A 13,127-nucleotide genomic window follows, 5' to 3' on the forward strand; every position below is an offset into this window, starting at 1 on the left:
TTATTGTTGGTGTTAGTGGTGATATCTGTTGAGAGAGAGGTGGCTGGAGCAAGGAGTTTGATCCAAATGGATGATGGAAACTAGCCAGATGTATGGAAGGACAACTGACCTGTCTGAGGTTGAAAGCTTTCTTTTTCTATTTTTAAAAATTAAATTATAATTTTTATTTTGAGATATAGATACATATGTAATCATAAGAAATAGCACATAGAGATCCTGTATATCTTTTATCCAGTTGCCCCCAATAATAACATTTTGCAAAACTACAGTACAGTATCACAACCAGGATATTGACACATACAGTCAAGACATTGCGTTTCCATCACCTCAAAGATCCTTCATGTTGCAGTTTTGTAGCCAAACCCACTTCACTCCAGCCTCCACCCGCTCCTTAACCCATAGCAGCTACTAATCTGTTCTCCATTTTTAGATTCTTGCCATTTTAAGAACTTTATATAAATGGAGGCATTCAGTATGCCAACTTCTCGGACTGGCTTTTTTTCACTCAGCCTGGAGATCCTTCCAAGTTTTATGTGTCTCGATAGTTTGTTCCTTTTTATTGCTGTGATATGGATGTACCACAGTTTAACTGTTTATTGAAGAACATCTGGGTTGCTTCAAGTTTTTGTCTATTACAAATAAAAGTGCTACGGAAATTTGTGTATAGTTTTTGTGTGAACATAAGTTTTCATTTCTCTGGGATAAATGCTTGGGAGTACAATTACTGGGTCATATGGTAATTACGTTTCGTTTTTTTAAGAAACTGCCAAACTGTTTTCCAGAGCAGCGACATCATTTTACATTCCCATTAGTAATATATGAGTGATCTAGTTTCTCTGCATCCTAGCCAGCATTTGGGGTTACCACTATTTTTCATTTTAGCCATTCAGATAGTTGTGTAGGGGTATCTCATTGTGGCTTTAATTTGCACTTCCTTAATGGCTAATGAGGTTGAACATTTGTTTTATGTGCTTATTTGCCATCTGTATATCCTCTTTGGTGAAATGTCTGTTCATTTCTTTTGCCCGTTTTCTAATTGAATTGTTTGATTTTTTTTTTTTTTTGCTGTTTTTGAGATTTCTTTATATATTCTAGGTACTAGACCTTTGTCAGATACGTGGTTTCCAAATATTTTCCCTCATTTTGTAGCTTGTCTTTTCATCTTCTTAACAGAGTCTTTTGCAAAACAAGTTTTTAATTTTAATGAAGTCCAGTTTATCAAGTTTTCTTTTCATGGATCCTGTTTTTGATGTCGAACTCTTTGTCTAGATCTAGAATTCAAAAAGATTTGCTCATATATCTTTTTGTAAAGGTTTTTATAGTTTTCCATTTTCTTTCTTTTCTTTTTTTATTTTAAGAGTGGCACCTGAGCTAACAACTGTTGCCAATCTTTTTTTTTTTTTCCTGATTTTTCTCCTCAAATCCCCCCAGTTCATAGTTGCGTATTTTTTAGTTGTGGGTCCTTCTAGTTGTGGCATGTGGGACATCACCCCAGCATGGCCTGATGAACGGTGCCATGTCTGTGCCCAGGATCCCAACTGGTGAAACCCTGGGCCACTGAAGCGGAGCGTGTGAACTTAGCCACTCGGCCAAGGGGCCAGCCCCTCAATTTTCTATTTAAGTCTGTGAATCTACTTTCAGTTATTTTTGTATCAAGTGTCATGATCAGATATAGGCTCTTTTTTTTTCCCCCATGAATGTCCATTTGCTTCAGCACCATTTGTTGAAAAGTCTATTCTTTCTCCATTATTGCTTTTGCACCTTTGTAGAAAATCAGTTGAGTGTATTTGTTTGGGTCAATTTCTGGGTCTTCTAATCTGTTCTGTTGATCTATGTATCCATACATCATCTAATACCACACAATCTTGATTACTAAAACTAAATAAATCTTGAAGTTGGATAGGCTGATTCCTCCCACTATATTCTTTTTAAAAATTGTTTTAGCAAGGCCAGGCTGTTGGTGCAGCAGTTTAGTGTGCACGTTCTGCTTTGGCAGCCCAGGGTTCACCAGTTCGGATCCCGAGTGCGGACATGGCACTGCTTGGCTAAGTCATGCTATGGTAGGCATCCCACATGTAAAGTAGAGGAAGATGGGCATAGATGTGAGCTCAGGGCCCATCTTCCTCAGTAAAAAGAGGAGGATTGGCAGCAGATGTTAGCTCAGGGCTAATCTTCCTCAAAAAGAAAAAAATTGTTTTAGCTATTCTAATTCCTTTGCTTTTCTGGATAGATTCTAGGGTAATATTGTCTATATAACAGAAAATTTTCTGTTTTTAATATTTTAGTATTTTAATAGAAATTAGGTTAAACCTGTATATCGTTTATGAAGAGTAGACATCTTACTTACATTGAGTCTTCCAATCCATGAGCACAGTGACTTTCCATTTATGTAGACCTCCTTTGACTTCTTTCATCAGTGTTGTGTAGTTTTCTGCATTTAAGTCCTGTACATATTTTGTTAGACTTACACTTAAGTATTTAGTTTTTATTTCGCACAAGAGTTAAGTGGTATTGCATTTAAGATTTTGGTGTCCACATGTTCCTTGAAATACATTTTTGTGTGTTTATCTTGTATCCTGAAATCTTACTAAATGTACTTATTAGTTCTAGAAAGTTTTTTTGTTTTTGGTAGATTCCTTGGAATTTTCTATGTAGAAAATCATGTTTTCTTCGACTAGGAACAAATTTGCTTCTCATCTCCTTGCCTTTTATTTCCTTCACTTGCCTTACTGTATTGACTTGCACTTCTAGTGCTGTGTTGAATAACGTGGTGAGAGTGGACAGCTTTGCCTTGCCTCCAGTTTTAGGGGAAGAGCATTCATTCTTTCACCATTAAGTATAGTGTCAGCTACAGTTTTTTGTAGACATACATCATCAAGTTCAGGAAGTCTCTATTCCTAGTTTTCTGAGAGTTTTGATCATGAATTTTGTGAAAGACTTTTTTTTTACATCAATTGATATCACATTGATATGATCATGTGATTTTTCACCCTCAGCCTTTTAATATGGTGGATTACACTGACTGATTTCCAAATATTGAACCAGCCTTTCATTCCTGGAATCCTATTTGGTCAGGATATATAATTCTTTTTATACATTGTTGAATTCTACTTGCTAAAGTTTTATTAAAGATATTTGCATCTATATTTTGATGGCTATTTGCCTGTACTTTTGTTTTTTTGTTCTGCCTTTGTCTGGTTTTGGTATTAGAGTAATGCTAGTTTCATAAAATGGATTAGAATATGTTCCCTTCTCTTCCATTTTCTGGGAGAGATTGTATAGAATTGGTGTTAATTCTTCTTCAGACATTTGGTAAAATTCTCAAGTAAAACCATCTGGGCCTGGAAATTTTGGAAGGAGGAGTTTTTAAATTATGAATTTAATTTTCTTCTTAGTTATAGGGTTATTCAAATTATCTATTTCATATTGGATGATTTGTAGTAATTTTTATTTTTCAAGGAATTGGTCCATTTCATCCAAATTGTGAAGTTTACGTGTGTAGAGTTGTTTGTAGTATTTCCTTGTTATCCTCTAGGGTCTATAATGATATCCTCTGTTATATTCCTTATTATTGTCAGATGAGAGTGGAAATGTAGGCTCCCTATGTGGTCTCCACTGACATCTAGGGGTGGGAGGAGTGGAGGGTGGGGCGGGGCCCTTAGTTCAACCTGAAGAACGTGGAAGTCTAGGCTCCCCACTGGGACTTTGCTAATATGGATGTAGGTGGGACCACAGTGTTTTCTGTGGTGTTTGACTGGAGTAGAGCAGTTATTGTCTAAAAGTTTTCTATCTTGTTAGGCTGCACTTTCCTTTTTTGTCTGCACCTGTTGGCACTTATAAATTGCTGGCTTCTTAACTCCAAGTCAGGGTTATATGAGGCAAAAGGAAAACCAAGGGAACTTACCCACTGTGTTCTCCCTTTGATCTCAAGGTCTCTAGCCAGTCTGCCTTCTCTCCCTTTTCAGAGTCTTTTTATGTTTGTTTTATATATAATGTCCAGGTTTTCAGTTCTACCCGGGGATAAATAAGGAAAAATATATCTACTTTATCTTCCTGTAAGCAGAAGTACTATAGGCCGCATACGTATTTTTTAATTGAGGTAAAATTTGTCATTTGAAAGTATAGAATTCAGTAATTTTTAAGTATATTTACAAGGTTGTACAACCAACAGCACTATCTAATTCTAGAACATTTTCATCACTCGAGAAAGAAACTCCATACCCATCAGCAGTCACTCTCTTTTCCTCCTCTTTCCCTAGCACTTGGCAATCACTAATCTGCTTTCTGTTTTTATGAATTTGCCTATTCCAAACATTTCATATAAATGAAGTAATATGTGTCCTTTTGTGTCTAACTTCTTTATTTAGCATGTCTTCAAGGTTCTTCCATGTTGTAGCATGTATCAGAATTTTGTTCCTTTTTATGGCTGCATAATATTTCATTGTATGGTTATACCACTTTTGTGTATCCATTCATCAGTTGATGGACAATTAAGTTGCTTTGACTTTTGACTATTATGAATAATGCTGATGTAAACATTCATGCACAAGTTTTTGTGTGAATATGTTTTCAATTCTCTTGAGTATATATCTAGGAGTGGAATTGCTGGATCATATGGTAATTCTATGTTTAACTTTTCGAGGAATACCAAACTATTTTCCACAGTGGCTGCACCATTTTACCTTCCTACAAGAAATGTATGAGAGTTCCTGTTTCTCCATATCCTCACTAACACTTATTTTTCATTTTTTAAATTATAGCCATCCTAGCAGGTGTGAAGTAGTAATTCATTATGGTTTTCTTTTTCATTTCCCTGATGGCTAGTGATGTTGAACATCTTTTCATATGCTTATTGGCTATTTGTATATCTTCCTCAGATAAATGACAATCCAAAATCTTGCCCATTTTTAACTTGTATTATTAGTATTTTTATTATTGAGTTGTGAGAGTTCTTTATATATTCTGGATACTAGATCCTTATCAGATATATGGTTTGCAAATGTTTTCTCCCATTCTCTGGAATTTTTTTTTACTTTCTTGATAGTGTCCCTTAACATCCAAAAGTTAATCTTTTTTTTTCTGAGGAAGATTGGCCCTGGGCTAACATCTATGCCAATCTTCCTCCACTTTATATGCAGGTTGCTACCACAGCATGGCTGATGAGTGGTGTAGGTCCGCACCGAGGATCCAAACCCACAAACCCAGGCTGCTGAAGTGGAGTGTGCTGCATTTAACCACTACGCCATAGGGCCAGCCCCAGAAGTTTTTAATTTTTGATGATGGTCAAATCTGTCTTTTAGATATTATATCTGAGTAACTGTTGGCTAATTGAAGGTCACAAAAGTTTATACCTATGTGTTCTTCTAAGAGCTTTCTAGTTCTGGTTCTTACACTTAGATCTTTGATCCATGTTGGGTAAATTTTTGTATATGGTATGAGGTAGAGGTACAAACTGATTCTTTTGCATGTGGATATCCAGATGTCTCAACACAACTTATTGGAAAGATTATGCTTTCTCCCATTGGACGGTCTTGACATCCTTGTAGAAATCAACTGAGCATAGATGTATGAGTTTATTTCTGGACTCCCAATTCTATTTCATGATCTATATGTCTGTCCTTATGCTATCTTGATTACTATATCACACTGTCGTGATGACTATAGCTTTGCAGTGAGTTTTGAAATAAGCATGAGTCCCTTCAACTTTGTTCTTCCTTTTCAAAATAGTTTTGGCTCTCTGAGTTGCTTGCATTTCCTTATGAATTCTGGATCAACTGGTAAATTTCTGCAAAAAAAAAGCAGTTGGAATTTTGTTAGGGGTTACAATGAATCTTAGATCAATTTGGGAGTATTGCCTTCTTAATGTATTGTCTTCCAAACTGTGAATATGGGATGCCTTTCAATTTATGGGATGCCTTTCAAAATTTAGGTTTTCTTTAATTTCTTCAACAATGTTTTATAGCTTTTAGTGTACAACTCTTGCTCCTCTTTTGTTAAATTTATTACCAAGTATTTTATTCTTTTTGTAAATAAAATTGTTTTCTTAATTTTATTTTCAGATCGTTCATTGCTAGTGTACAGAAATGCAATTGATTTTTGTTATTGATCTTGTATCCTGCAATTTTCTGAACTCATTAGCTCTAATTGTGTGTGTGTAGGTTTCTTAGTATTTTCTGTTTATAATGTCATGTCATCTGCACATAAAAATACTTTACTTTTTTCTTGTTAATATGGATTCTTTTTTTTCTTTTTCTAATTGCTCTGGGTAGAACCTCTAGTACAATATTAAATAACAGTCATGAAAGTAGTCATCCTTGTCTTGTTCCTGATCTTAGAAGGAAAGCTTTCAGCGTTTCACCATTAAGCATGGTGTTAGCTGTGGATTTTCCATAGATGTCCTTTTCATCTTCAAAGGCAATAATTCTAACTCACCATTCTGCAAAGTTGCATTTTTTTTCTCCTGAAATATTGAGGCAGGACCAAGGAAGGGCTGACAGTTGAATAGATTCAAGATAGTAATTTTGACAGAGGGATACAATAGAAGCATGAGAGATAAGAGTAAGGGTGATATTGGCAAGAGAACGGTGAAGTGATGGGCCAGGAAGTCTGTGGCTACATGGAGAAAGAACTGAAAAGGAATGGTGAGATTGAGGGGGACGATGGTATAAGGGTGAGGATTTGATGATGTCAATAATAGGTTTAATGGAAGAAAAGGATGGAGAGATCTAGAAGGATAGAAGTTGAGTTCAAATAATGGGATATTGAGGCTTAAGATTTGTATGTAGTGCACTGGGCTGGAGGTGGGAGCAGTGAAGTGATTGATTGCAAAGAGCACAAGGGATCTTTTTTAAGGTGATAGAAATGTTCTAAAACTGAAATTTGGTGATGTATGCGCATCTCTTTAAACTTACTTAAAATCATTCGTATGCTTAAAAAAAGTTGGTCACTAAAATGTTGTAAAATGGGTACAAAAAATACATTAGTATAGGGATCAGTTCTAAGAGATGATAAGGCTGAGGGTGAGGTCATGAGAATGAGTGGCTGCAGTGGAGCAGGGGGAGGAGAGGATCAATATCTGGTGGATTATCCACATAGACACTGAAATCTCCGAAATGGTGGTAAGAACTTAGGATGTAGAGGAAGGCGACTTTTCTACTGCCAAGTTTTTAAAACAGTGTAGGGACAAGATTGATTTGTAGAAGACATTGATAAAGAGAATTAAAGAATGATTTCAATGAATACCACAAGACTGATAGGCAAGTACTTTCCCCACATCCCCAGGAGACCTGTTTGCTTGACCTTTAGTTGATGGTTTAGTAAAATTTGATATTAGTTCTATGTAATAATTGTAATGTATGCAATACTGTTCTAATGGTAAGTGGGAACTACATAAGATGTGTAATCCCTTCCAGTAGATAGTTGACAATCTACTTGGGAAAACCAAAGATACACATTTGAAAAGTTTAGTAACAACCACTAGCATCTATTGGAGTGGCTATAATAAAACAGGGAAAAAAAGAATAAATTCACAATACCAAGTGCTGGAGAGGATGTGGAGCACCTGGAATTCTCACACATTGCTTGTGGGAATGCAAAATGGTTCAGCCTCCTTGGAGAATAGTTTGGCAGTTTCTTATAAAGTTAAACATACACTTATCATATGACAGAGCAATCTCACTTACAGGTATTTACCCAAGAGAAATGAAGACATATGTCCATATGGAAACTTGAATACAGATGTTTGTAACAGCTTTATTCAAAATTTGTCCAAATGTCCACTGACTGGTAAATAGATAAATTGTGGTACATTCATACATACCATAGAATACTACTCAGCCAAAAATAAAATAAAAGAACTGATAAATGCAACAACATGGATGAATACCAAAAGCATTATGTGAAGTAAAAGAAGGCAAACTCAAAAAGCTACTCATTGTATAATTTCATTTATATGACACTCTGAAAAGACAAAACTATCAGAAGTGAATACAGATCAGTGGATGCCAGGGACTGGGTTGGGGGAGGGATAGACTGTAAAGGGGCATGGAGAAGCTTTTTGGGATGATGGACTGCGGTGATTAGATGTCTATGTGTTTGCCGAAATTTGTAGAATGTACCTAAAAAGGGTAAATTCTACTGCATGTAAATTATACCTTAATAAACATGATTTTACGAAAAAGTTTAATAACCATATCAAACCAGTCATTTCTACATTAATTGTACAGTTTCCAAACTTTTTGGTGTCAGGATAGTTTTATACTCTTTAAAATTAGTAAGGACCTCAAAAAATGTTTGTTTGTGTGGGTTATATCTACTGATACATTTATATGCTGATATATTTATTTTACTGGAAATTAACACTGAGAAAATTTTTTTGAATTCATCTATTAATTCATTTAAAGTAATAATAATTCAATTACATGTTAACACAGAACATATTTTATATGAAAAATAATGCTGTTTTCCAAAACAAAAAACACTAGTGGGAAGAGTAACATTGCTTTATATTTTTGTAAATCTCTTTAAGGTCTGGCTTAATAGCAGACAGTTGGATTCTCAGACCTGCTTTGGCATTTAATTTGTTGTGATATGTTGTTTTGGTTAAAGTATTTGAAGGAAATCCAGGCTGACACAGATATTTAGTTGGAGAAGCAAGGAATATTTTCATTGCCTATTCAGATGGTTGTGGGTATTCTTCTTTGCTGTGACACCACAAGATGAAAGAGGTAATTTCATGAAGTTTAGTTGCAATGTGAAATCTTAAGCCAAATCGGTGAACTTCTTATACTGTTAAACTACAATCCATTAGTCTATCTGGGATTTTGAATAGATTTTTTACCCATACATGATTTTGTAACATTATGTATCGATCATTTGGAAAATATTGATTCATTGAATTTTCCAAGCCTTCTGATGTTTTATCATACAATATCAAAGAATCACATTTGTTGATATCATCACTGATCTCCCCAGAAAAGTATTTTAAGTATTGGAAAGACTGTCAAGCTCACAGTGGCAGATACAAAGTTTCCAAAATATTAATTTTTGCTTGAAAATGTAAACTTTTTTCATTGGCAAAAAATACTGCCAAGTGTTTTCCATGAAATGACAGGCTTCCTTCATTCACTTATCAGAAAATTGCTGCCAAATACCAAGTCTGAATAGCCACAGTTTGTCTGTCAGTCATACTTACAAGTAAAATTGTATGATTAATATCCAAAATATGCAAAGAATTCCTACAACTCAATAACAAAAGGGCAAACAAACCAATTCAAAGGTGAGAAAGGACTTGAGCCTGGCCCAGTGGTGTAGTGGTTAAGTTCGTGTGCTCTGCTTCAGCAGCCCAATATTTGCAGTTTCAGATCCTGAGTGCAGACCTAGCACTGCTTGTTGAGCCATGCTGTGGCAGCGTCTCACATAAAATAGAGAAAGATCAGCACAGATGTTAGCTCAGGGCCAGTCTTCCTCACACATATACAAAAAAAGTCTTTTTTCACTCCACGATCAGAAGTAATAAGAGGCAGCCCTGATCGCCTAGTAGTTAAAGTTTGGTGTGCTCTGCTTCAGTGGCCTGGATTTGGTTCCCTGGTGCAGAACCTCACCACTTGTCTGTCAGTAGCCATGCTGTGGCAGCGTCTCACATAGAAGAACTAGAAGGGCTTACAAATCGAATATACAACTGTGTATTGGGGCTGTGTATTGGGGCAAAAACAAAAGAGAGTAAAATTGGCAACACATGTTAGCTCAGGGCAATCCAGGAAAAAAAAAGGAAGTAATAAGAATCATACTGGGGCCGGCCCGGTGGCGCAGTGGTTAAGTTTGCACGTTCTGCTTTGGTGGTCTGGGATTTGCTGGTTTAGATATTGAGTGTCAACATGGCACAGCTTGGCAAGCCATGCTAATCTTCCAAAAAAAAAACCCCTAAAAAAACCTACCCCCGCCTTCCCCCGAAAAAAGAATCATACCAACAGTAATAGTGTATTTGTGGATTAGGTTACAATTTATAATATGCTTCCATCAGTCTATAAGCTACATGTCAGGACCATTGTATTCTGAATACAATGAATATTGATTGGTGCCCCCTAGGGTTGCACCACACCCAGCCATGCCATGGACCATGTCTGTTTGCTCCACAGTACTGTTCAGCTCTTGTAGAGAGCAACTAACAGGGGCTCAATAAACTTGTTGAAATACTTTATTGCGTGAATAAGGCAGTAAGTGGAAATATTTTGGTCTTTAATGGAGAGGCAGTGAAGGAAACTTTCCTTGGGTTAAAAAAAAGAGAAGGGAAAGAAAATTAGGGCAACTTGTAATCGTATCAAATGATAATAAAAAGATCCCAGCAGGATGTTAAGCATCTATAACCTTGGAAAAGTTGCTCCTATAGAGGAGTTAATATAGGTCAAACCCTTAATGCACTGTCATGCTTTTTTCCCAAAAATATTTCTAAAGCATGAGTTGAGAAACTCACTAAAAATGTCTTTGCTTCAATATTAAACAAATGAGAGAATCACAGTAAGTATAGTTGCAAAATTTTAAAGGATTCAGTTATCAAGGTAGGAAGGAAGGAAAGGTGGGGAGGGGAGAAAGACAAGCACATGCACGAATAATGAATGATTTCTCATCCCAGGTCTTTCTTATGTTTTGAAGACTATGAAATGAAGGGTATCACTGCTGCTTGTGAAATGGTGATAACAATAATTACCTCTCAGGGTTGTTGTGAATCTTAAATATGATCACCAGCAGAATTCCTTGTACACAGCAGGCACAATGTTTCTTATGGTGTGAATTTTAACAGTTGCCATAGAACTGGTGAACTTGCTGTGCACATAGAGAAGGTCTCCTGTGTATCTGGAGGCTAGGCAGAAGTTTAGAAGTTAATACTGTTGTTGGTATCTTGATGTTTATATTCCCAGCAGGTATCTCCTCCTCTCCTTTCTGGTAATAAGGGTGGCATAGACCATCAGCTGGTCAGTCAGAGTTCCTCTCTAGGGTTTTAAATGGATCTGGCAGAGAAGAGACCCTTTTTCTCCATTGTGAAGTTGGGGCGATGTGACCTAGAACTGGGGGTATCCACCAGCAGATAAGCTGTTGGAGACAGTGGAGCCGATGCTGGAAGCAAAGATGGAGATGCATCCAGGTTCATCTCCTCCTTCCCTCCATCGTTCATATGATCTAATATGGGCTTCTTTTCGGCTTAAGCTAGTTCAAGTCGGGTTTTTGTCTCTTGCAACCATGAGAGTCCTGATAAATGCAAAAACAACTTTGCAGTGTTTACATTAATTTTTAAGTTCTCTGTTAAGGGTCTCTAATTTTGGAAGCAATTGTGTTATCTGTCACTTATAGCTTTTACCTTATCTGTGTGATTTATTTTAATTTGAAAAGCCAATTTAGAAATATCACAAGATACTTCTTAACATTAATTAAGATACAATACATAAAAACACACAGCTTTTTAGATACTATTTTGTAGCTTTCTGTAACATCAGTATGTTGCATTATTTATTCAATGTTTTCAGTAGAGTAACAGTAGTATGCTTAAATGTAATTTTATGAGGTATGAGCATTTAAGTGACTGCAGAGTTTTCAGTTGGATTTCAATCTGGCATTCCCTCATGGAAATATGATTGTTGTAGGCATTCCTCATGACACAGCACAGTGATTTGAGAGGTAATTTAGAAGAGTTTTTATATTACACTAAAGAGTTGAAAGAGAAAAATGTCAGACTTCCTGGATCCAAATGATAGAAGACCTGGACATCCTAGGAGAAGCAAAGATTTGAGAGCCTGTCATATTGATTTTGTAAGCTAAAGCAGTAAAATAGTTTCTACCTGGACAGAACTTAATTATTAATTTTAATAATATTTATATTATTAATTATAATAATATTTACAGAATAAATATATAGAATAATACTTATAGAATAATTATAGAATTATTTCATTCAACTCAATAAGTAATATTACTGATCATTGTTATTAACTGTTTTATTCAGATATGCTTTCATACCATAAATTCACCTGTTTTTAGAGTAGAATTCAATGATTTTTAGTCAATTTACATAGTTGTGCAACCATCACCACAGTCCAAATTTAGCACATTTCTATCATCCTGAAAAGACCCCTTGTGCCCGTTCACAGTCACTCCCTGTCCCTACTCTAGCTCCAGATAACCACTAATCTATGTGCTTCTATAAATTTGCCTTTTCTGGAAAGTTGATGTAAATGGAATCATACAATATGCGTTTTTTGTGTCTGACTTCTTTCACTGACAACGTTTTTGAAGTCATCCATGTTATAACATGTATCAGTACTTCATTTCTTTTTATTGTTAAATAGTATACCATTATATGAATGTGACAGATTTCCTTCTCCATTTACAAATTGATAGACCTTTGGACCATTTCTGGGTTTTTTAGGTTATTATGAATAATACTGCTCTGAATACTCACCTACAAGTTTTTGTGTGGAAATATGTTTTAAATTCTCTTGGGTAGCTTCCGAGGAGTGGAATTGCATGACTTTATGGTAAATTTGTGTTTAACTTTTTAAGTAACTGCCAAACTGTTTTCCCAAGAGGCTGTAACATTTTACATTCCCATCAGTGAAGTATGAGTTTCCTCATACTTTGTTACAGTCTCCACTTGTTATTGTCTGTCTTTTTGATTATTGCCCTTCTACTGGGTGTGTATAGTGGTATCTCAGTTTTAATCTAATTTCCTTAATAACTAATGAAGCTGAGCACCTTTTTTGTGTCTATTGGCCATTTATGTATCTTCTCTGGTAAGACGTCTATTGACATTTTTTTGCCCATTTTTAAATTGGGTTGTTTGTACTCTTGTTATTACTGGTTATTATTAATGGTTCTCTGATTGGGACAGGTCTGATATGATCATGAGCAGAATAAGTTTCCTACCTATTCTGGAAATCTGACAAATGTCCAGATTTCTGTACATGTACTGCAATGTCTATGCAACTGAAATAGCGTGTGGCATTTTTTTTTTTTTAAGATTTCATTTTTTCCTTCTTCTTCCCAAAGCCCCCACGTACGTAGTTGTATAATTTTAGTTGTGGGTCCTTCTAGTTGTGGCATGTGGGATGCCGCCTCAGCATGGCTTGATGAGTGCT

The sequence above is a fragment of the Equus przewalskii genome, chromosome 17 (genome assembly GCF_037783145.1).
Source record: "Equus przewalskii isolate Varuska chromosome 17, EquPr2, whole genome shotgun sequence".
In the NCBI taxonomy this organism is placed as follows: domain Eukaryota; kingdom Metazoa; phylum Chordata; class Mammalia; order Perissodactyla; family Equidae; genus Equus; species Equus przewalskii.